A 4,749-nucleotide genomic window follows, 5' to 3' on the forward strand; every position below is an offset into this window, starting at 1 on the left:
CAATATTTGGATCTGAGATGTAGTGGAGTAGACGTGAAAGTATTGGAAATTTGAAGTAGCCTCAAGTAAAGTACAAATAGGCCTACCTCAAAATTGTACTTAAGTACAGTACTAGTAAATGTACTTAGTTACTTTACACCACTGCACACGCACGGAGACAACAGTCATGTTGCCATACCTTAGCTTTAGCTGAACTGACGCCACTGTAAAGCACACATTTAACAAAATATGGTGATTCAAACTGAGACAACCAATCGATTGTTGTGATCATTTAATCATTATCATAATCATCTTCAGTATATATATTTTTTCACTGCTTTTAAAATCAAGCTTTCTGTTGTGTCATTGGATGAGACATCATCATATTGACTATACAGTGATGTTCCTTAATCAATGATTTGTAGAAATATGGAGTTTTAATTGTTTCAATAGAACTTCAATAAACCATACTGCACCCCTGCTGTTGTTTGACTTTTCAGATCCTGATTTTGTATTTTTTGTATTTATTTTTTTCCTCCTGGGTGGGAATCTCTCCTGCAGCAACAGTATTTAAAGGGATATTTCACATAAAAAATATTGTCGATTCAGTATTTAGATATGATATTCATGTTATGATAGCCTATATTTATCATGTATTTATTTTCTCTAGAGACACTTTGAATAATGTAACATTTACACACGGGTATCCCTGGCCTGACACAACATATTTTCAAATGGGGGTTCAACCTCTCTTCATAATAATTGGTCCTCACTAATGCTCTTTAATATGATATGGTACCATTTCTTGTCTACCCGTCAGCGTCTCATAGGAGAGAAGTGGTCAATTAAGAAACCCACCCATCCTGCCCATTGATGATGTCATTGATGGGGAATCCAAGCTCCTCCAAGCATCGGAAATAGCCGATCTCCAAGCTCGCGCTGCGACGCGTTGTGAGCTTGGAGGTCTGCTATTTTTAAAATATTTTAAAAGGCCCTTTTAGAAATGTCAGCCCCTGCCTCTCTAACATTCTCTGCAAGTCCCTGGTGAGGACCAATTATATGAATCAAGTTTTATGTTTTTGTAAAGAAACAATGGGCTACTTGAGGCACCTAGACTTGTTTAATTATGATGATGTTAAAAGAGCTATTAAAACAGGAAGCATGTACAGTACGTAGCTATTGTTCCTAAAAAGTGAACCGTCCCTAAATTTCAAAGGTTGTGAAACCAGTTGTCTCGACTGAAGTCACAAGTCTGACATTGTGCTGAAATGAGTCATCAGGGAGTCATTTGAAGTTTGTGTTATTTTATAGAGGGGTGTATGATGGAATAATAATAATAATAATATAGGCCCCACACCTTGGGGAGTTATTTGTCACAGTACATTTGCACATACGTGAAATGTATTCTCTGCATTTTACCCATCCTATAACAACTAGGAGCAGTGAGCAGCCATATGTGGCACTCGGGGAGCAATTAGGGGTTAAGGGTCTTGCACAGGGACCTATCGACACATAGCTGGCTGACCAATAATTGTATCTGCGACAACCAGGAGCTCTGGCTCCCAGGCAGGCTCCCTAACCACTCAGCTACAGCCTACCCCGTGTGTATGACCACCTAGGCAGTTTGGGTGGAAAGATAGTATATACAGTGTTGGGTCAATTACTTTGAAAGCGTAATTTGTAGAATTACATGAAATTTGCCATGGCAGTAATTTGATCCAATTACATGATTACCCCTGGAGAAATGTAATTTTCAAAATTAAAAATGGTAAATGGTAAATGGTGCATTTATATAGCGCTTTTAATCCAAAGCGCTTTACATAGATTGTGCATTACATTCACCCATTCACACACACATTCATACACCGGTGGCGGAGGAAGCCATGCAAGGCACCAACCTACTCACCGGAGGCAATTAGGGGTTCAGAGTCTTGCCCAAGGACCCTTCGACATTAACTCAGGGGGAGCCCGGATTCGAACTGGGAACCCTTCGGGATTTATACCCTTCGTGCTCTAATACCAGTTTCTCTACCCCTGAGCTATGCCGCCCCAAAATTACAGTAAAATATCTGAAAATGTTCAGGGCCCCAAACTGTACCAAGTTTCAGACTTTTGTGAAGAAATTGACAGAAGGCATTAAAGGACAACTTTAGTTTTTTACAACAAGGGTTCATATTTTAGATTGTCATTGGAGAAAAGAAAATATGAGTGTTAAAATGTTTTCATTTACTTCTTTCTATGGTTTTAGTGATTTTAACGATTTTGATTTCAAGTTCAAGTCAGTTTATTGTCTGTTTACACAGAAATGTCTCCTCAGAAAGTACATGCGCTGCTGCACTTTGGAGCAGACGTGATCTACCTGGATCGACCAGCCCAGGGTGTGGTCTACCCACACGCCCAGGTATTTATAGGATTCCACCTGTTTCACAGGTATGTTGTGAATCTGAAGGGATATGTATTTCTAGACACAATAAACCCATTCCCAAGATGCACCACAATCTTTCATCGGCAGATGTGACTTATTGGGGCTGGTGTAAATAGTAACAAAGAAATTGCCAGCTTATTGTGTCTAAAAATTCATATTTAGCCACTTGTTCACATGCCACCACCCGCTGAAATCAAATTATTTCTCTAATTACAATTTAAAATATGAACCCTTGTTGTAAAAAACTAAAGTTGTCCTTTAAATACATTATTTGGTAATGGTGGAAAGTAAAATTGCAAATAGGGAGCGTTTTTTGAGATGGCTCCTTTGAGATATGGAAAGTGTCATACTTTTATGAAGAAGTAAAAGAAAAAGGTCACACCCGTGCGAAGTGAGTGGTGCAACAACACACGTGCCGTGCATATCTCCTTGTATGGGCCGTTCTGTCCATTCTGTACTTTATGCGTACCAGTCTACGCTAATTCCAGTAACTGTAAGAGAGCCTGCGCAAGTGAGTGTTGATAGACATGCATGACAATATTCTTTTTTTTGTGTATCAAGTCAGCCTAGAGGCCTAGTCGGACTATATAAGGGTTTGTGTTCTTTTTATTTTTTTGTTCTCAAGTCGACCACCTCGGACTTGACCATCCTCAAGGACTTGACCATCCTCAAGGACTTGACCATCCTCAAGTCCGGGTAGTCCGATAGTCCTCAAACTTTAGGCTGGTGACGGCTGCATGCTGCCTGGTACCTGACCTGGGACAGTGACATATACTGTATTTGTTAGTGTGGTTGCTGTTCCGGGTCTTGAGTGGTTTTCGGCCAGCGCCAGTTTGAGGTTCAGGCCCTAACCCTAACCCGGACACGGAGAGCCATGCTACTTTTTTGGCTAATACATTTGGATATCATACATGGAGATCCCTGACGTCATGGACAGAAGAGCCCATGATTGGTCTGTGCATTTTCTTTAGGCTAAAACTGACGTCATGGACAGAATGGCCCATGATTGGTCCGTGCAAAGAAAGTGAAATGTAGCCGTATGCACCGCTCAGAAAATCAGACAAAACCACATCAACATCATCACCAAACTGACCACTAACTACAACTGAACAGTCAGTTTACAATGTTGTAGTTTATATTATTGTAATCATTAATCATCAATTCAAAACATATTATGTATTATCATGTTTGGTTCAGGAGTTATAATGCAAAAATACATCAATTGTTAGTAGCAGAAAGTAAAATGGCCACCAACAGCTTCTTATCTGAAAATGTTCAGGGCCCCAAACTGTACACAAGTGTACCAAGTTGCATACTTTTATGAAGAAGTTGACAGAAGACTATTGCAGACAGTTATCCATCAATGCCAATGTATCTTGCCTTCGGGGTCCTTTTATCCCTAAAACTCCCATTTATTAACACTTTTCCTCTGCGGTTTCCTAGCTGTTGACAACATAATATTTTCTATTAATATGTTGGATTCATGCTAATGTGTACTTTTTTTTTAATGTAACCATTCAAACCCTCAATATTTTGTCAACTCAACTGTTGGCTCTGTAATTGGTCTGCTCTTTTTCCTCTACACCAACTGTCCGAAAATAGCCGATATACAAGTTGCGCGAGGTGCGGTGTGCTTGTAGATACCGGTATGTTATTTTGGAGGAGGTGGTGGACTGGAGGTGGTGGACTAGTGGTGGTGGACTAGTGGTGGTGGGGAGGTAGATTGATCTGGCTTGATGTTATTTTTTAACTTGACTCTCTGCTGTGTTGTGTCTTTCACATACTGTGTTGTGTCTTTCACATAGACTGTAAGAAGAATGGTCAAAGTGAAGCCATTGATTTCTACAGACCGCTTTGAAGACACCTTTTCTGTGAATTGAAATCCACCAATCCACCTGGAATGCTAGGAAACGATTGGCTAGCGAGTCTTTACCCGGTAGAACCAGCAGAGACCCTAGAAACATACCCTATTTAAAAAAGACATTAAACTAGTGGTTGAAAAGGTTTACTAAGGTAATAAAATCAAGCGTGAAGTCCGCCCAAAACCTTATTTACTTGTATTAAGATTATATTGTATTGTAAAGATTGTAAATCTGCTGGGCCATTAACACTTCCGATGCCAATTATGTCCAGGAACGTGATAAGAATTACGGTGGTGCGACACCACGGCCCATGATGCAACTTGGCAGCCATCATCAGGAAGCGTTTACAAATTTTAATTTCCGTCTGAAAGTAAGCATTCCGGTTTACATATGGAGTGAATTTCCACAACATGGACACAGTCGTGGCTTCCGGGGCTCTTCAAAATAAAGTGCAGTGAATGGCGGCACTCTGTATCCAAATAA

The sequence above is a fragment of the Nannobrachium achirus genome (assembly GCF_963921795.1).
Source record: "Nannobrachium achirus genome assembly, chromosome: 4".
Taxonomy (NCBI): domain Eukaryota; kingdom Metazoa; phylum Chordata; class Actinopteri; order Myctophiformes; family Myctophidae; genus Nannobrachium; species Nannobrachium achirus.